The sequence below is a fragment of the Trachymyrmex cornetzi genome, unplaced genomic scaffold (genome assembly GCF_001594075.2).
Source record: "Trachymyrmex cornetzi isolate Tcor2-1 unplaced genomic scaffold, Tcor1.1 scaffold11, whole genome shotgun sequence".
NCBI classification, from domain to species: domain Eukaryota; kingdom Metazoa; phylum Arthropoda; class Insecta; order Hymenoptera; family Formicidae; genus Trachymyrmex; species Trachymyrmex cornetzi.
Window position 1 is genome coordinate 2,203,886 of NW_017295653.1, and position 21,911 is coordinate 2,225,796.

The 21,911-nt window shown below is 34.0% G+C and overlaps 1 protein-coding gene across 1 annotated transcript in view; it reads left to right on the top strand.

Moving 5' to 3' along the window:
• Positions 1–2,884: 2,884 nt before the first annotated feature.
• Hs3st-A (Heparan sulfate 3-O sulfotransferase-A) overlaps positions 2,885–21,911 on the top strand; it is a 37,621-nt gene continuing 18,594 nt past the window's right edge. Inside the window, 1 exon segment of the mRNA XM_018509468.1 lies at positions 2,885–3,053. The gene's annotated coding sequence lies outside the window, so the exon portion shown is untranslated.

The following is a 21,911-nucleotide window of genomic DNA, read 5'->3' on the forward strand; positions in this document are numbered from 1 at the left end:
GGTGCCACAGTCGTTTAACTAGCCTCCCATGACCGGTTTGGCTTTCTGTTTTCCGAGCGCGCTGCTGGCGCCAGCTGGGTCGCCGGAGCCACCTCCGCGCGCCGATTTGGCGGATTTGGCCGCGCGCGACGCCACGCGACGCGACGCGACGCAACGCGCTTTCGCGCCAAACTTAAAGCGAAGCGACGCAACGCGCTTTCGCGCCAAACTTAAAGCGACGTGCGCATGTAATAAGAGTCGGACGACCGGATATGTATTCCATTCTATTTCCAAGTCTGTAGTCCCTGCCCATTTGTGCATCGTATTAATCGCGTGTCCATTTCTATACCTATGTAGATGTAAATGAACTTTAATCTGTCTCTCGACTCTCAACTGATTTATCTTTTTTGAAGAATTCTTTTTTTATAACAAGTGATTTCGTATTAAGATCCTACTAGGTTTTGATGCTCCTCATGGAAAATAATTGATTTATCTTTTTTAAGAATTCTTAAAATTAGAGAAAGATGAAGAGTAAGTTGAACTGACATTAAAATTAGTATTTATTTGTAAAAATGGAAAGTGAACGAAGCCTCGATTGGGAATTGTCGGCTGTTTTATTTTTGTGAAAAAATGTGATAACCGGATAACGCACTCTTTTTATAATTGCTTGAATTGTGTTAACAATCTATAAAATATACGATTTCGAATGATTAAGATAATTATGTAATAAGTATGATCCTTTTTCGTCATCAATTAAGTTATCGCTTTGTGAGTTGTCATTCGAAACAATTCAGGTAATAAACAAGAAAAAATTGAATGAATTTCGAAAATGGGATTCAAATCTTATTTCGTACAGAATTATACCATGTTCGAAATTGTTCCACTTTATCCTAAAATCGATAATTCCAACGTGTTAGCACGTTATCTTTATTAAACATCAAATTATATGAATAATAAATTAGTGCATTAATATACGTTAAAACGTATTTCATTCAATAACGAAATACGTTCAATTATTATTATCATAGATATATCTAGTATTATCTTATTTTGGTTCTTGGGGCTTTTATCACTGAATGAGAATACCATTGAATGAGATGAAATTACAAACGTGAGCTAATTTACTAGAATATTTATAACTTCACTAATCTAGTGAATTTGGTCGCTTTTAATTTTCACTCTTCGTTCCAAGAGATAATAAAATTAACTTTACTCTCGATTTAATTATTATACTTCATTCTTTGACCTGTAGATATTCAACTAGAACAATGTTAGCACACATTTAGCACATTATAGCTCATGTTAGTTAAATATAATATTTAAACAGGACCGTATTCGCGAAATGCACTTGTATCGATAAGCGTGTTTTTATTTCTGAAATTCTAAAAATATATGTAACATGAACTATGTACTAAATGCGCATTAATATCGTTTTAAACGTGTTCTAAATATAGCCCATAGAATTTCAGAAATAAAAGCGCACATTTATAGATAAAAGCACATTTTGAATAAGTACAGACTATCATCTTTCTCCATTTTTTCGAATTAGGGAAAGATAAAAAGTAAATTAAACCACGATTAGATAAAATTAATTTACATTAATAGAAACGAGAATTGCGTCCACCATCAAAATAGATTAATTTTAATCTCAGTTTCATTTACTCTGTATTTTTTATAATTTTTAGAACCAGAAAAAGATAAAAAATAAGTTAAACCGATATTAAAGCCCCTATATTCTGAAATTCTTAACGACAGTATAATAATGTTGTTATACTGTCGTTGAACAGTTTTTTTTTACTACAAAACTGCGCAGTGTAATGATATCGTTACTGTCACTAACGTACATTTTTATCAATGTAAATTAATTTTAATCTTGGTTTAGTTTACTTTTTATCTTTTTCTAGTTCTAAGAATTAGAAGAGGCTAAAAAGAAATTAACTTTGTAAAGAGACACGTAGCAAAATAAATTAAACTAAAGTTAAAGTTACTCTACATTGAAGTTTGTAGAAACGTATTTATATCCATTTCTCTCTATCAATGTAGATTAACTCGATTTTATCCACTCTTTATCTTTTTTCAATTCTTAAAATTAGAGAAAGATAAAAGTAAATCGAACCGAGATTACAGTTCATCTACATCTGTAGAAACGGATCATATTACGTTCATATTTACCGATCTAGATTAATTTTAATCTCTGTTTAATTTACCTTTAATCTAATTCTTAGAACCAAAGGAAGATAAAAAGCAATTAAGTTAAGCCGCGATAAAGATTAATCTATATTGGCAGTAACAGGCAGTGGGGAAAGATATCTCAGTTAAATGCGGAGTGAAGTTAACAACGGAACACGTAGGATATCGAGTCGCTTTTGAACGTTCCGCGCTACATTCAGAGTGGGGGAAGATAGCTACGAGTGTGGGTGTCGCGCAGATAGGTGTCGCGTCTCTTCGCGGCACAACTAAACGTAGGCGGGAGGCCGGAGCGGAGGAGGGAGGCGAAACGGCGGCAGGGCAGAGAGGGGAGTGCGTGCGGAGTAGTGCGCCGGGGCAGTGAAGCGAGCCGAGCCCGCCACCGCCAGTCGTTCGGCGGAGCTCGGGGAGGTTAGGTCGGGCCACGTACCCCGGATGCGAATGCTCGGTGGTACGGCACACCGCGACAGACGGCAGCGGATACGCGGCGTGGAGTCGCGCGATTACAACGGTGCCGTCGAGCACCGATCTCGCTCCCTTTCTCGTACGCTCGCTGGCGAGCGTTCGACGTCACCGCCGCAGCGAGTAGTCGATCTCGTCTCGGTAACGGGGGCGAGCCTCGCTACGCCCGCTCATCCCAGCTCGTCGAGTCTCATCCCTTCGACGTCTCGCCACTCTCGCCACTCACGCCGCCGCCGTCGCCGTCGTCGCCGTTGCCATCGTCTCGACTAGAGCAACATACGCGCGTCTTGGCTGTATCGTCGCACCGCGGCCGTCCGTGCATCGCACTCGCTGCACCTGTCGATACGTAACACCAAAGGGAGCGAGGACAAGCCAGCACCGTGTGTTCCCGGCCTAGTGACCTGACCTTGGATCGGTCCGACCAGGTACGTCTGTCACTACTTGAACCACGCTTATACCGCGCACGACGTTTCCCCGAGGTCGGAACGTTTCTTCCGGAGATATATTAACGGATTATGGCGGTGTGCAGGGGTGGTGCGGACGCGGAATTGAGATTGGTTGCGATACTATGGCAGCAACACGCATCCCCCTGCTAATTCAGGGTGCTTAACGCGCGTACGTGTTGCGGATAAGAGGATTTGCAGCTCGCGTTTAGTGATAGGCTTAAGTCTCCTCGGATGCTCGATATATATATCTATAACGGTACATCTTTTGCGCGGTTTCCCCGATACAACGACCCGCTCCGCTCGACAAATGAACTGGTTATATATCGATCTAAAAGCGTGTCCCGTATCGCGAATTCCCGTGCAATTTCAGAATAACGCTCTCACCCGCGTGGCTCGGTGGTTACGGACTAATTCTTTTTAATCAAAATTGCCCTGGGGAAAATTTTCTCATCGATCCGAGGGAACTTTTCGCGGTGGAAAGTTTTTATCTTTCGGCTTTTAGCTCGCGACGGTCCCGCTGCGGTTCGCGGATAAAGGCGCGCTAAGCGCGGAAATGTAGAAATTCCTCGGCAAACGAGTACTCTTAACCATGTATATGCTTGCAATTAAACTCTTCCCGAGAGCATTTATCCGTTATCACGCGAAACCGTGTGAGGCGAGCTATCTAAACTACCAAAGTATCGCTCCATCGCGCGTATGGTACCGCGATGTCTGACCCGTCGCGTCGTCATCTACTGCTGTCGTTGTGAGTGTCTGTTTATACTACTGACGATCATTCATTTCTTTTGTTACGTGAAATATTTCACCGCCGAGCGAACGTTCGTTCTTTTACTGTGGAAAACTAAGAAAAGAGAAGTATATTTCACACGTAATCGTGACTTTGCAACTGTTCTGGCTTCGAGATAGGATGTTACTGCGTTGTTACGTAGAAAAATGTTCTAGTTGCAGAATTGCAACAAGAAATACAATCAAAACCAATTCTGATCGTATGAATCGGAATTCTAATTATCGCAATTGAATTTCTGGTTATCTTCACTAGGATGTTTAACTATTATTGTCTGATTTTTATTTTTATTTTTCTGGTTGTATGTATCTACCAGAAAAGTACAAATACCAGGATTCTATTAAATGCAACAAGATTTTTTAACGTAAGTATCCGATTTATATCTTTTTGGTTGAATCTATCAAAATTCTAATGAATGCAATGAGATTTTTCTAATTATAAGTGTCTGATTTATATCTTTTTGGTCGAATCTATCAAAATTTCAATGAATGCAACGAGATTTTTTAACTATAAGTATCCACTTTGTATTTTTCTTGTTGAATCTAGCAGAACTCTGATAAATGCAAGACTTCTTATAAGTGATTTGTACCTTTCCAATTGAATCTACCAGAAGTCCATGGACTTCCAATGAACGCAAGACTTTTTGATATAATACACGAATTCTCTTCTAATTCTTGCTATCCAAAGCACAGATGCGGGATGGAATTGTAAGACGCATCCGCACTCGGGAATTAATTGAATTGAAATTAATTAAATGACACAGAGATACTAGAGATTATATGTACAAATATATCGCGTGCGCGCCACGACAGGATTCATTCAATTTGCCTGCGGGCGTTTCTATTTCGCGACAAGTTGCAAAGTGCCGTTTGCAGACGGCCGATGGCAAGTGTCCAAATGCGAAGCAGAATAAGCGTACGTAATCTTACAACGTTGGTTTTAATTATCCTGTTTGATCCGCCCATCTAGAAGTCATTATTTGCTCTATGCAAACTGTTGCACGTGCCCCATGCGACGAATTTATCTTCGATTTGAACGACGCGAAACAATAAAAGTACTTCCAAGCGATGTGCGAAATCAATTTTATAAATATTGCGCGTTATTAAAAGTAACCTTTTCAAAAGTTTTTTTTGTTTCACGTAAATTTTTGGAAAACAAAACGGCGTTGCCTTACGAAATTATTTGAGCAACGACACAGTCTTTCCCAAATATATAACTGTATTTTCTCTTAATTTGACAATCAATATTAATTAATCAGGTTAATTGAAACATTCGTGTTGAATGTTAGTATTGAGTGACGAGAAGTTGCTTCTTGATTTGATCTCGCAACGCGAGATTATCACAAGACAAATTGATACCCGTGTTTTGTTGCTTCTCAGTTTGTAATTTTTGCATCCTTTAACTTTTCTCGTATTCATAAAATGAAAATGTGCAAGGTGTAGAAAATGTTTTTTTTTTTTGTAGTAACTTTTTCGATAGGATCTTTATATTTACGATAATTTTAGAAATTGCAATTCCCATCCTCCCGATTTTGATATTTCAATGCATTTCGGATATGTGTAACTTAAACACGGGAATGGCAAATACCCAATACAACCCGCTGTTTATGCACTCTAGAAATTGTTGGTGTCATGAAATATCTTGTATTCCGGGTATTTTCTTCCTTGATATTTCCAAGACAATGAATGAAATCAGTCACAGTTAATCACAGGTATTTTTTTTAATATTAAAGTGTAACCTTTATGTTTATATTAATAAATATTAAAGTATATAACATTTTTGTTTATATAGGAACAATTTATCTTATATCTTTTTCTTCCAAAACATTGTAGGTTTTCGCACATATATAGCTTCATACGTGAGATAAACCGTTATTTGTGTCATGTAACGGACATGTGAGAATTTCCTCCGTCTGGAGTTCTTTCTCCCGAATAAATTGTTCAGATTGATCTCGAAATCCTTATTCGCGGTAACCACCGTTCAAAATGCTACAGAAAAGCGATTCGTATAAAAATTATTTCTATAACAATCATCGTAATATGATTTCGATTTAATTTTCATTACAATCGAAGAAATTTATTGCAAATTGGAATTAATAATAAAAGTCCTAATACAATATATAATGTAAGCGTTTCGATTGCATTTAATTTTTTAATAACTTTATCACTTTCCGATAGAATTAAAGATCTACTTAAAATTATTGGCAAAAATGATAAAATGTAAATTTATATAATTTTACGAAAAATAAGATTTGTAAAATTTTCGAACAAGCAATTCTAAAACCTAAAAGCTCTGCTTTCAAACTTCGTGAAGCTTTTTCCTCCACAGTGCTTCTATTTCAAGTGGAAGGTACCATTCTAAGTGGAACGTGCAAAATTAATGAAAAAGAAATTCGTTAAGTACTTCATTCAACCTTCATTGCCTATTGTTCACTTCAACTCGATCACGAAGAAAAGGAAAAGAGGTATTGTTATTATTTTCTCGAATTGGAAAATGTATGACTACAGTGTTCAAATAGGTTGACTTTATAAAACATGTTTTATTTTGCTCTCTTTTTGAAGAAAAAAAAGATGACTTTTATCTTTCATGTATATTTTATTCGGAAGGTTATCAGCTATGTACATTATGTTTCACAAAAAAAATCTTTACACCTACACGGAGAAAATTTTATATTTAAAATTACTATAATGTGGTAGAGTAGCTGCGGACTATCATGTAAATTATAAATTTAAATGCTATAGTTTTTTAAAAACAGTAATGCACCGTAATTTTTACACTTTGTCATAGTAAAAATGTTTTATTTCAAAATCAAAACTTGTTGAATAAAAGTTAGTATTGTAAAGATAAGTAAAAAATATATACCTAGCAAATTTTGTTTGCGTACCACAGTAAAAATTAACTGTTTTCGTGTTAGAATATGGTTTAAGCACTGGTTTAACAAAATAATTACTTTATTTATGTGATAATAATTAGTATTACCATAAAGTAAAAATTATGTCGGAATCATATTATGATGGTCCATCGAAAATACAAGACATAGTAAAGTGTAATTTAAAATTGTACTAAAACTTAATATAAAATTTTCTCCGTGCATTTTCTTAAGTGCATTAGATTGAACAATGAAAATTGTCTGTGCATAATTTTGACGTCTGCTGTGAATCGATGGTTTGCAAACTATAGTATGAACAGTTCGAACTATAATTATACTATCATCCTAATTTGATCACTGAATGAATGTATTGTTTGATTAAACATACTATACTAATAATTTACGTAACAGGTCAGTGAGACGTTAACGTTAAATATTGCTTTTGATGCTTTTGATTATTCAACGACTTTACCGGTTAAAACGTTTTATCAGTAAATCTTGTCGAGTTAAATATAAGATCGCTGATTACTAGACTTTTATTCGCTTTCCGCACGAATGTAAAAAATAATTTGGAATCACGACAACGGATGTATATTCGATTGACCTTTTACACAGTGACTATTCTTCCCGTTGTCTTTGTGATTGTCCCTCGCGTGCAAAAGCATTAATTAACGGTTGGCATTTTACTAGATACGAGTCCATGTCGAGTTTCCACTGTTATTACAGTATCGTCTCGCAAATCATGTAAACTAGTTTATTGTTCCGCTGCAAGCTTCGTATCGCGAAAATTGCACGGCTGCCATGTTGCGCCGGCCGGAAAATTAATCACGCGCGTTGGCGAATATGTTCTTTCCATATTTATTATTTGGGACACAGTGCAACTAGCGTCAGTACCGTTGTAGTTCGTTGACAGATATTGATAAAAATATTCACGGTTCGCGCAATCGAATTACTAATTAATCTCGGCAAACACAACAGCTCGAATTGCATTCACATTTCTATTAAAAAATTCTATCTATTTTATTCGTTATTTTATTATTCTATTATTATATACATATTATTTCAATGAATTTGCATTAGACGTGGGCGTTGTTGTTTTACGAGTGCAGCTGTTAAACTTAGCTATATGGTCTTGGTATGCAAATTATTACATCTATAAAATATTCGTTTATCTTACGGAGAATTATAAGACTTACTGCTACTTGCAAAAATTAATTCTAACACGCGAACAGAAAAGAACACTTAGGTCCGTATTTATAGACGTATTTCTGCCGAAGAACTGAGCTATAATACCAGTCTCGAGAAAATTAATCACGCGCGTTTTTTTCTCTTATTCTAATTGTGAGAGAAAGATATGATTGCGATTACTCTAATTTAACTATAATTTATAATCATTTTTTGTATCAAATGTATTTTTTGATAGAACTACAAATTAACTATAATTTAATTATTACTAACATTATAGCAATTATAAAAATGGAACTTCTAACTATAACTATTTTATCATATTTAACAATTATTGTCACAAATATCAAACACTTTTTTCTCAGTGTTGTTTGAATTGTATAGAATATTGTCTTTTACAGTTTACTATAACATTTCTGTATAACTTGAAAGATAATATTAGATAGCCGTCTTGTATTTCTTATCGATTTAATAATATAGCGATCGCTTATTTGAAATTATTTTGCTCTTATTGCTTTCTCAAACTTAATATACCTAGATGTGTTAGATGTGATTTTGTTAACCCTAGCTTACTAATCAAGGATCTGGGAAACCCTGTCAAAACATGTACATTTCACCAAATCATAGGGAAACGTGTCTTTTAACAATTATTTTATATAATGTAATTAATAAAATTCAACTTTTTATGGCACGTTCCTATTCTAGATTGTTCAAAATTGTCATGGAAAACAATAATTGACGAATTAATAACATTTACCGAAATTGCACATAAAATATCTGATAGTTACACAGACCTTGAGTGGCTCTCCGCGTGAGTGAAAAAAAGTCTGGTGAGCTAAATTTAACGATACTATTTAATATTCATTTTATTTTTAAATATTTAATTTCTTTAAATAAAATGTTTATATTTTTTTAAAATTGAATAATTAAAATAATATATCTATTATTTAAATTGTTATTAAAAAGGAAAAAATAATATATTCTATACTTGACATTTAAAATTAAAGGAAGAAATAATATATTCTATACTTGACATTTAAAATTTATTATTAGTAATATACATTTATACATCTCAACCAGGTAACAAATTCTCTAGTTAATTAAAATCAACAATATTTTCATTTCAAACCGCTCTTCTTGTCGTACGGAATTAATTGTTATCTTAGGCAATGCTAATAAGTCCGAAGCGCAAAATGTCCTATTTTGTTCGTTTATCAAAATTAATTTAAAATACAAGGAATGGAATATTCGGTATTTATAATTATTTCGTAGAAGTTACGTTAAATATTTCATGATATAGCTAGACTATCTGGTGCACAGCCTTGGTATTGTTTTGGTAGCATACAGCTTCGTACGCAAGGCTGTACTGCCGCAGGCTGTATTGTCATTCATTGTCAAGATTTTAACCAGCAAGCCACTGCTCTGTGTGTCGTACAGCCACATTGAAATGCGTAATGAAAAGTTAATTATGTATTAACAATTAATTCAAGATAAAATGAAGTTTTGTCTGTTTACATTAAAGCGTGTGAGTTTGCAATTTACTTTGCAATATTCAACGTTAAATACTTCTTTATGTATAGTTCTGGAATACGATAGGTGTAGTAAACTTTAAGCTGCAAGAAATCAACCAATCGTAAATAATTCTCCTCGTATTCGACTGTGATTAGCCAATATCTTATGACCTAACACTAGAACCGAAATTGTGTCATTTTTTACCCATCTGATAGTTTTTCTTTTCGAGTTAATTTGGATTTACACGTGGAGCTCTAGATTTTTGTAACTTTTCATAAAATGATCGTAATTAATTATAAGTAATTTTATTTTTATTTTACTGAGAACCCTTTCTTGTAGAAAGCTAGATTTATCTTGAATCGCGATTAGGTTAATTTAGACCCGTGATTCTAGTGTTAAAGCTTACTACACATCTTGTGTTTTGAGACTAATGCCCTGTGCGAGAACATCGTATTTGTCATTCGCGTAATGAAAGTTGAACCAGACGATTAGTGACATGAGCTGCCTTGTGTGTCTATATTGTGTCATTATATTACTTGAAACGCGATCGCGACAAAGTATACCAAATGCTGTTGCATATCTTGCGCAACGTTATTACAGTAAATGTTATTAGCTTGCATTAAAGGATTTGTAAACATATCAAAGAGACATTTTGCGTGATTTATTTATTGGGAACAGAAACTGAAACGAACAAGAGAATAAATAATATACAAAAAATAAGAAAAATAGATATATTTCCTATAACGAATAATATTCTTTATATAATAAAGAATAAGAATTATAAATCTTTTTACTATTTCGTGATATATAGGTACATCTCGATAATTATCTCTTCAGTGATTGACTTGAATTTGCCACAGCGATTCGTTATTCGAATAACGAAAAGTCTTGCATCAATTATGTGATAATTATTCAAGGTGAAAGACAATAGAAAATTTACATTTTAATATTCAACGTTACAAAAACTTAGCACACAAAAAATTGAATTTAATGTAATTTGCCCGTTACTTCTCGAGACTGACAACATTAATTAATATACAAATCGCTGCAGCAAGTTATTTGAATAACGAAAAGCTGTACATCATTTATGTGTTGATTGAATTATTCAAGATGAAAGAGAATAGAAAATTTACGTTGTAATATTCAGCGTTATAAGAACTTAGCATACATAGAATATTTACTTTATGATATTTAACGTCAAATATTTCAAGGAAGCGAAACTGGCGCTCAGCTTTGGTGTTTGTTTTTACATACATAACGCGCTGTGTAGATAGACGCCCCATGCGTTGCATAATCGTTCGATGCAAGACAAGTCTCGAGCCGACAGGTAGCAGAATGCAGCTATATATGCCGCCATAATATTACACACCATCGAGATACTACTATCTTTCACAGATTATTAAATTATTAAACATGATTAATTAACGATTATATAAATATATTGGCTATTTATTGAAGTAAATATACAAGCGGATTTGATAAGCAAGATTATATGTTTAAATAAATATATTTCAATGTTAAAAAATAATGGAAAAATTCGAAACAAGGTGCGAATTTAAGCACTGTTAAAGAAATTATTATTCCGCGTATGAATAAAATAATTCGTCCGTGTCAAACGCATTATAGGATTTTTTCCGGTTAGTCTGTCTCGTCGCGGTATATAATAATAATAAAGTGCGTGTCACGTATGATTAACATCGGGAGTGCCGTGTAAAATACCATGTGATTACCCTACTTTGTGGTGATTAGAATGCGGTCTTAATTAGTATTTTCGCGAGTATTGTGTAAATGTAACGAACGAATCTAATTGTAAGAGGAGATGGAGGAGAATGAGAGCGAATAACTATAGGGTGGCCGTGGGGTGAGTCAATTATTTTTTATTTCAGTGAGCATTAAAAGATAAATAAGAGATAACGAAAGATAAATACAACATTTTATAACGATTTATTATCTTGAAATGGATGGGCTATATATGGCACAAATTATATAGCACAAATATTTAATGTTGGAATTTATAACTATTAATTTGTTAAATATTTCGTCGAGCATAAGATTTTCAGAAAAATCATAATCGAGAACGTGTGAATAAATAACATATTAATAATATTATTTTGTCAAAAATTTTTTATTGTCAAAATTTAATTTTTTCACAATTTTGTTATTGTTACGATAGATTTCATTTCCGAATATATTGCTCAGATGATTAAAAAGAATAAGGAAGTAGAAAAAATGACAAAAGAAATTTATCACAATTAAAAAATATTAACATTGAAAAAATATATAATTTGTATTCAAATTTTTTTTATGGTGTTCATATGTCATGGAAGATGAAGATTGGAATAAGACGTCTATTCTCTTCGCGTGTATACATATTCTACGTGAAATAAAAACAAATTATATGTATAACATGAAATACAAAGAAACTATTAAATTATCTGTAAAATGAAATTTTATCCTGAATATTTCACTGATAAGCTTTTTGATACAAGATTCATATAACTATAAATATGGGCCATAAAACAACTCGGTCTCTAACATGCAACGGCAAACTTATTTTATCGAAAGAAGACATAAGAAAAAGAAATACTTTGAGGAACACAGTATCCTTTATTCGATATTCTCTCTTTATTCCTTACTCCGTTTCTAAGAAACGAACTAAAATTTACTCACTCAGCCGTCGATACTCGTTTAAACTCCGTATTGCATGAGTTTCGTTATTGTCGCGAACCTTATTGAGATCGATAATTCTTACGATAACACTCTTTTCCTTTCGTGACGAAGATTTCTGACATCCGGAACTTGTGGCTTAGGAAGAGCATCGTCAGGCGCGATCTCTTAGTAAACGTATTCCTTTTTCGATTACCTCGAGAGATGATTACCTAGTAAATTTATGATACCGGTTAGGAAGTAGTCATTGAATCGCTCGAAAACATGCGACAGGGCTTCCTTGAAGCAGAGGGTCGAGAAAGGAGGTTAATACCTTTTCCAACACTCGTGGCGTCACCTTATATTATACTTTGGACATACACGTCATTTGTAAAACAGGTGGGCTAAAAGGTTTAAAGAGGCGATCGCCAGGTATCGAGAAATATTTAAACTTCGGCCGAACTTTTTTCGAAGATATCAGCCTCAAAGTTGCCGATACGTGACGTGCGATCGTGACGATATAAAAGTAACTTCGTTCTGATCGAGCGCTGCAGACACCGTCCCGTGATCCTTAGTGCTCATAAAAGCACGTGCGTTCTTGTGCAGCGTGCACTGAGTTCTATGGCAAGACTTTTACACCTTTTTCTTTTTTTCCGAGTGACTGAAATAGTTTCCAAATTTTGTCTTTTGTAGTGCACATTGAAATCGTCCAAACAATGTTTAATAATCGATACACAGTAAAAAGTATTTTATTTGGACGTTAAAATCAGTCTACCAAAAAAATTCTTGTTAAAATTTTATATTGAATTTTTAACACATCCGAGTGTTAATTTAATATAATGTGATTATAATATTCTTGAGGCTTCCACGGATGCCTTCTATATAAAGATTATGCATGTGTTTCGCGAATTTTCTCCGTGTCCAGATTCATTCTTGGGATGTCAACAAGCAGCGTAATATAAAAAAAACAGCCCGAAGAAATAGTTTAATATCAGACTGCTCCTCGCCCTGATAAAGTAGACTGCAAGGTTCACGAAACGTTGGCATTCTAAGAATGGATCGGGACACAGAGAAAACCCGCGAAACACATAATCTTTATATAATGTGATTATATTTGTGTTAAAATAACACTATTTATGAGTAAGTAAATAAATAACGTGAAAATAATGTATTTTAAAACGTGAATTCTATAAGATAAAAAATAAAATACGTGTTAATCTCGGTGTTAATTTAACATTATAAATGTTAATTTTACTGAAGAAAGATGCTCCCACAGTTTATTGATACAAATTGTATCAGTATTTTTGTGTTAACTATGTACGTAATATTTGTATTACTTTTTAGTATTCATCTTAAGGCGTCTCCAGATAACAAATATCATACACGTACATGACATACGTAATTATCTATGTTGAATGTAGTCAATATTTAGTGAATGTGTGTAGCGCCTTTATATTAAATTAAGATATAAGTAGATTGTTCGAAATACATGAAATGTGTTAATACAAATTTTTCAATTTTATTATATCGAATACTGATAACATTTATACGCATTTACCAAATACAACGAACTGTTGGGAATTGCACATCAGTCATGTATTTTATGACAGTCGAAATACATGGTGTGAAATTTGAACATGATCGATTAAACCACTCTGAAGTTCCGTGGAAACTTCGCAGTTTGTGTCGCCGTATTCTGTTCTTCCTCCGTAATTCATTGGTGGCAGAATATTCTCGAATCGAATTTCTTAGATTACCATTACGAAATTCAGCACTTTGTTGTCCTCTCATCCAACAATCATTTGTCACCAATGTGCATCTCTTAATCATAAATATCTGCCATTAAATGCGGTTATCTGAATTTTATTAATTGATACGAGATGTTACACGATAAAAATATTTTGTATTCGTGTATTAGAAATACAAAATGTTTGATTCATTCCTTGTTAAAATGTTGTGTTGAATTTTTAATACATTCAGTGTTATAATTTTTAACATAATGTAATTGTAAGTAAACAAATAACATAAAAATAATGCTTTTTAAAATATAATTTTTAAGATAAATTAATGAATAAAATTTAATTAATTTAACATATTAATAAATGTTAAATTTCATAAAACATGCTAATTTAACACATTATGAATGTTTATTTTAATAAAGAAAATAAGAAATATTGTTTAAAAATTGTGTCAATGTTACGTTTAATGCATTAATTTTTTTACTTAATGTTTGTGTTACTTTCTAACATGTTTTTCTCGTATTAAATTTTTTTAATACAAATTGTCCAACTGTATACGTACAATATTGCGAAATTTTAGTATTTTGAATATTTTAACGGAATTATATAATGTCCTTTTTCAAGAATTCTTGAGAGAAGTTTTCTTAAAAATTATATTTAAAATGTTACCGTTGAGGAAACCGTACTTTTGATCTTCGTTAAACTTTGACTCGTAAAGAGCGAGTCTTATAGCAAAAAGCGATCTTTTCTGTTCATCGTACATGATAAGATTTCGACGATGTCCATCGAGGTGAACGACATTCGGATCGAAAATGCTGTAAATCCTTCGATTTTCTAGCAAAGCCTTTAGCGAGATGCCACGTTATATTTTCACCTAGCTTTTCATATTTATAAATATCCGTTCATTTTTTTTTACATTTTAACACGTCATGTCTCGTTTAAGCGTTTTTATCCATGAAAAAGTTCCATTTTAATTTTTATTACATAAAATATATTTTTCGTACGGAAGGTACAAATTTTTGTGTGCAGATTTTACATCGGAGAATTCGAGCCGAATTTTGTCAATTTCTAATGTAATATTCAATATGGTGTATAATATTTATCTGACACGTTGAATCATTGTTTACTGCAGGCTCGAGTCGGAAGGAGCCATATTAACAATTTAATGCGTACCACGCTATAAATAATACACGCTCGATATAAAAACCGATAAGCGGCAAATTAAGGATGATAAAGCGCAGATAATCCACAGCTTGGGCAATTACTTACGTCTTTTAAGAAGTCCATGTACACTCTACGTGGCTGGCTGAGGAATATGGCGAAACTGTAATATTCTTAAGAAGTACATTGACATACTAAAGATAGTGACTACTTGACCGCGGAGCTAAAAAATTCTGGCTGGGAAGTTGGCTTTAGTTTCTGGTCTAGATATTCAACAGCTTTTTACGAGCTTTGCGCGCGTAGCGTGTCCTATTTTCTACATAATAAGATACCGTCTCTCGGAGCATTGTACGTTTCTTGCTTCGTTACCGGCAATTTCCGCACAGCGGCCGCAAGTTGTGACGCGCGTTGCGAATCTCAAAGCAGCGCACGTCGTGCAGGCACACCGTGATTCAGCTACCAGAATCAATTTTTAACGCACGACGCTTTTTCTCTCCCCTTTTTCTAGATTTTCCTCTTTCGGAATGAGAAATATCTTCAACGTGTAACAAAACGACGAGTCGCAGCCTCGACGTTAGAATAAAGAGCAGCGACTTGGTCGGAGGAAAGAATTTTTGTCGCGCTCAGGTTTACGTACGCAACGCAAAGGAGAGGGATTATTCGGGAAAGAGATTTACACTGTCACAGGGCAACTTTGGCGTGTACGTACTTACGTTTCCACGCGATCTGATTGAGCCGAATCAGATTGCGTCGAATAACAGTCGAGATTAGCTTTGTGTCACGCCAGTGCCGCTATTGTACGACGTCTATTAGTAGTGGCGTGGCCTATAAGTGGCCGTAATTCGTCGATCGGATTTTATACGACAATTAGAGCGAACTCGATCATTCGCCTTAAAGTCGATGGATTGGATTACGTTGCTCATTACAAAGGGCGTTTTGTTAAAATATTATATACACTCGTGAGAAGGAGCGTGTAATATATTTTATGAAAGTCCACCGGGAGAGATACTTTTAACGCTATAGCATTCTCGTTGCTTCTTTACAACGCGAGCCGATTACCGATCGCATTAATTTGCGCTCCGTTCTTTTTCATTAACAATATCTTCATTGCTTCGCTGCGCCATCGTGACTTCATTTCGCGAGCTTCGCGTGCGAGTCGCGATACTGCGCTGTTTCAAGCATGATTTTTGCGAAGAAACAGGTATCATGACTACACATCGGACCGAATGGCCTAATTTTGCTTCTACAAAGATAACAATTTTCAGCAAGGTTTATATATACGCGGAGCCCCTGAAAAATGCAAGTAATAGATTTCTGATAGGCACGACGGAAATAAGGTTCCTCGATAAAAAAGACAAAAACATCCTCTGGCAAAATACTGCTGCATTTTCTAGTTGCAATGAATTATTTATGTTGCGACACAAATTTTATAGTTAACGCGCGCAGCGAGATACATCGCTCCTCTTTGTTTAAATTGCTCAAGATAATACTTGACGAAACGCCCAGCATACAAACTTTCCGAACACTGTTTATATACGCTACATTCATTTTCCGTACAACACCTGACCGTTTTCGGAATGCACCGTGAAATAACGGATTAAGATCGCAGTTTGTCTTTGGTGTTTAATGTCAAACTTTCGACATGGAAGTTTCACTGCGTAAGTCGATTTGACAATAGTCGCTCGCGCTTTGAATTCGTTCCTTCGCGATAACTATTTCGAGGTAACGCATTTGCAATATAATTGCAACGTAATTAACAAGTTTATAAGGCATTTAAATTAGAAATAATTCGTGTTACTTGTACTTGTTATTATTAATAATAACAATATAAATTTTATCAATTATTGCACGGAAAGAATTGTTTTACTGAAATATATAAGAATTTAGCTAAATACAGATCTGAAAATAAATGTTATTAGATTATCGAAATAATTGGACGTTCAAATTGGTTGTTATGAATGTCAAAACGTTTTGCAGCATTGCTCTTTATGCTTGAGTTTCCTATATAATTATTTGGATGGTCCAACAAAATTATTTTCAGATCTGTATTTACCTAAATTTTTGGAAATTTCAGCAAAATCGTTCTTTCTATTTATCATGAATGTATGATTTATATCTTTTTTTATACACTAAAAAAAATTTTGTAATTAACGATCATTATTGGTCCAATGAATGATCGTTAATTACTATCTGACTTAACGTAGTTAAAATTCGTTGATACAATAACTGGATTCATTTATATAACTATACATATGCATTCTTGCAATTAATTCTAGTAATAGTTTTATAAAAAAAAATTAAAATCATTATGAGAATTCATTCACGGAGAGAATTTTCTTTTAAAATTTACCTTGAAAATATGGTGATTGTGGTACAATACAATATTTTAAAGATTTTTACCATGCACTTCAGTAAAATTGATCAAACTTATTTTATACTTTATTGTAGTTTTATTAATGAATGAGAGAGATTTATATTAAAATTCTTCGAAATACACAATGTTGTCCCACGATTGTCATATTTTCAGGGTAAATTCTAAGAAAAAATTCTCTCTGTGTACATAATGTACCAATTTTCATTAATTCAATGAATATTTTATTGTATTTACGTAAAGTTTTGATTAATGTACGAATAACGTTTTGTACGAATACGCTTTTATCTCTCTTGTTTTACCATCCTTATCGGAGTATTGGAGTCTCTTTATTGGTCTCACTTTAATTTCTCGTTCCGTTGATTTTCGTTATATAAATTAATTAACAAGAGGATTAGGTATTACATAAGAACAAAGATTGCGCTTCACGATGCGTAACATCAAAGCACCTTTATTAAGCCTTTGCCATTTCGTAGACATTCTACAAGCGTACATTGCATTTGCAACGAGCTCCGACATAAAGGGTCGAGGTATGACGAATAATTCAACGCCACTGCGCCGAGCAATTTGTCTTGCATTGTGTACGCCTTCCACGACACATCTTTCGCGCGTGACTTTATGCTCAATAGTCTTACTTACACGAGTACTTAATGTTTGCGGCATAATGTTTGCTGTCCAATTAGTAGCGATAAGTCGCTTTACCTGCCGTGCCTCGCGTGCGTTTGTGAAACTTTATCTTATTCGTACATTCAAGCCATATCAAATCATTCTTTTCTCGCCAACCCGTTGTAACCTGTTATAACGCGAGCTATCATAAACCGCATAATCGTTAAGCTACGGATGCAAATTCGTCTTTGTGGTGCAAAGACGTGGCCGTCTGCACGGCACAAATGGATAATGCAAGACACATGTAGCGCGAGGTGCGCTTTCTCCTTATGTATCCATTAAGCTCGATATCTACGTGCGCGAAACTACACAACGAAAAATCGATAAGGAGATAAAAGTAACAAAAGGAAGTTACTACGCACATGTCCGGATGTGTGCGGACGGACGGAATCATTGCCTCGTAAAAGGAGAAAGCCCGGTTATGATGAAACATCAGGGTGAGGTGGGATTTGTGGATGAAATATGACGTGATATCTCTCGTCAGAAGGAAAACTGCCCGCGGCACGTTGCCGCGCGAAGCCCTCTTCGAGAATCTCTCGTCGTGATAACGCGGCAGTTGCGCGAGCAAGCGGCCGCTCCGGTTCCGCTCTCGCCATCGTGGGTGTCTCGACCCAATTCTATCTTCTCCCTCATCGCGTCCTCTCTCTCTCCTCCATTTTTCCCAAACGATCGAGCACGCCTCGCGCCCCGATAATACAGCTGGCTTCGAGGATGGTCGCTACAAGTGCCGTCGAAAGAATAGGGTGTATCGATATATACCTACCTTATGTAGGATATTTCTCCCGAAAACCCTGAGACCGAGGAAACGGGAGGGAAGAAAGAAATCCTCAATCTTTACAGTCCAAGGCGTCGCGTGCGCGGGCGTAGACACGCAAAATCGTGCGGCCGTCAAAAAGAAGTACAAGTGTGACTCAGCTGTTCCCGCGGGTCGCGTGTCGTTACGATCAAATGTCTTATTATAGTGTCTACGCCATTGAGAACATGCAATAATTGTATGATTATGTGCGCCGGTTCACGTGTTTCTTTCATTACTTACTGGTCGATTCACGAAAGAAAGTTTTTCGCTGGTTATAAATAACATCGGGTTTCTATAAGAATGTTACACGCTAGCTGAAGTTTCGCTATATTATCTTCACGCGACACGCCTTCTAACATTCATTGAAATCGCAAATCACGAGAGGATTTTTTATTTATGAGCGCATCTAAAATGTAAAAGCATGACGGAAATTTTTTCGTCTGCTAAAATTATGCGTTTATGCAGTGAATTTGTTCGCACTTTGTATACATATATATATATTTTTTTTCTCGAGCGAAAATATGTTTGTAACAGCATTATATGTCAGAACCATCGTTTTTCACTTTATGTGTACAAAGAAAAACGTATTTCACATTTTCCGACGTTCTTCAGCGTACCGCGGAGAAGCGTATGTTATTACATGGTACGAGCTTCGATAAATATCGCAGAAACTAACGATATTAGCGTAGTTGCTTGTGTCATCAGACATAATAAAACCGCTGGGAAAAAATTTCAATTTTCGTCTGTACCGTTGTCTTTTGTTTGAATACGATGTTGCCATGTATCTGAGACTTGATATTCTTATCAACGAGGAAGTTATTATCGGTTTCCACGACCTCGTATTTCACGTAGGTACCATACGATATAACTTTATCCGCGTACCGCACTGACGAGGCAATTAATTCGCGTGACAACGATTGAAGCCATTAATTTTCAATTGGTCGGCTTGGCATTAATCGTAGGTTTATTAATTAGCCGTGAGATTCAAGGATAACGGCAAACCGGAAGAATGTCATCCTTGAGTGAGTTACGGGCAAATTGCAACGTTTATGCTAATTCTGTTGCATGTTGTTTCGGAGGTGGGGCATTAGGGGATTATAAAATCTTTACGCACATGGAAAAAGGCACTTATAAAATGTTTACTGTTATAAGGACTAAAAGGTACATAAAGAAACTCTATAAACGTAATCTTTAGAGATTTTATGAGAAAATATCGCATAAAAAGTTGGAAAAATTTTATCAAAAGTTACGAATAATTTAAAAAATGTTTGACAAAACTCAAACAAGATTTTTTTTAATTCCAATGACATTCTCTTCGTAAACGATACCTTCATCGATTGATTCTAACATAAATTAAAGAAAAATTTTTTGTTATTTTTTAAATGGTAATAAAAGAACCAAATTTTTCAAAAAATTGTAATAATTTTATCAACTCTTACTACACACAATTGGATCATTTGTATCCTGCGCCTTCTTCTTTGAGATACTAGGAGCTCGCAGCTAAATAATGGTCTATGGCCTTTCCTCTTTTTTTAATACACTTTATAAATACTTTTTAAGTGTTTAAGTATATAATGTAATAATGACTTAATAATTTTTGTATACTTGTTGAACGACATTGCAATAATAACTTCCAAAGTCATAAAGCATGGACTGCGGCTATTCGTGTGTAAAATTGGTCGATAAAAATGAGGGAGATAGAACGCGAAGATGGTCAGTCTCTGTCTCTTTCTATTCAATCAATCATATGGTAGAAAGAAAAGGAGATTGGCCACTCCCTCTCTTTTTCTCTCATTTTTGTTGACCACATATAGATATTATTTAGATACCAAATGGCGCAGTACATACTGTGTATCTTTGATAACTTCCAATATACATTTGTTCATGTATAAAATAAAAGTTGTTCGCATCTGTGTAATTGTTTTTGTGATGGTATTGTTATTTGTCACTGAGGAATAGTGTAAGTACGCACGCATATATAAAAATTAAAAATAAAAGCTATTATAAATTTAAAGAGAAAAATTTTATTTTTCTCAAATAAATATTTCTAGCAAGTAATGTTTTATAAGCTCAAAGTTTCGTTTTGTTTTACGTGAATCGGAATCATGTTTTATTTATTTTTTTTTTTTTGAACAATTATTTTGAAATATAATTAAACCGAGGCATCTTTGATAATATGCATTGGGCAAATATGATATAAACTAAATAAATCCCATGTCATTTATATGGTTTTAATGATAATCCATATTATTTCCTAATCTTTTGTCCTATTATAACCTAATCTTAAATTGTTATTTTGTTCTGTATAATTTCTTTCTCTCTCTCTCTCAATAATTTTTTTATTAAAGTCTTGAAAATGGTCTGAAATTACAAAAAAATTTAGTTTATTACTATAAAGACATTTTTATTTTGTTTTTTAATAAACCAGTTTATTCGATTAATTTTTTATTATTGTTTTATTTACTAACGTATATAACAGACCTGTAACACAAAAAAATGGACTATTAAAATGACTCCAATCAAAGTATAAAATTGATAGCTACATCATTTTTTTCTCTTTCCAAAAATATTAATTTGTTAATATTTTTTTAATAGCTAAATTGAAAGTATAAAAGAAATGGATATTTTAGTTTTTAAATAATATCATAGATACTATATTTAAGAATTATTCGAAGATATTTTTAAAAATTCTTATCAATCTCGCCCCGTTCAACTGTTATACGTGTAAAAGTGATAAGATATTAATCTAGTAATCTTTGCAGAGATTGTATAAATCCACACAAATAATTCATTGTGTGTAGTAAAGAACCGGAAAAGGATTGTATGTACTAAGTTAATTTAAACTCAGAGAAACAAAAAAGTTTCATGAAACTTTCGTGAAGTTCACTTTCTAGATATTTCTAAGACGCGTATTTAAAAAAAAAGTTTATTAATATCTATTTCCGTTTATAAGATACACAAAGAAAAATAAATCGACGTGTTTTTTTAATTATTTATAACTTTAATAAAATTACTTTTTTGCAACTCTTTATGTGTTATCTTTTTTACAAAATCTGTACAAAGATTACGTTTATAAAAAGTTTCTTTTACATAATCCTTAGTGTTTAA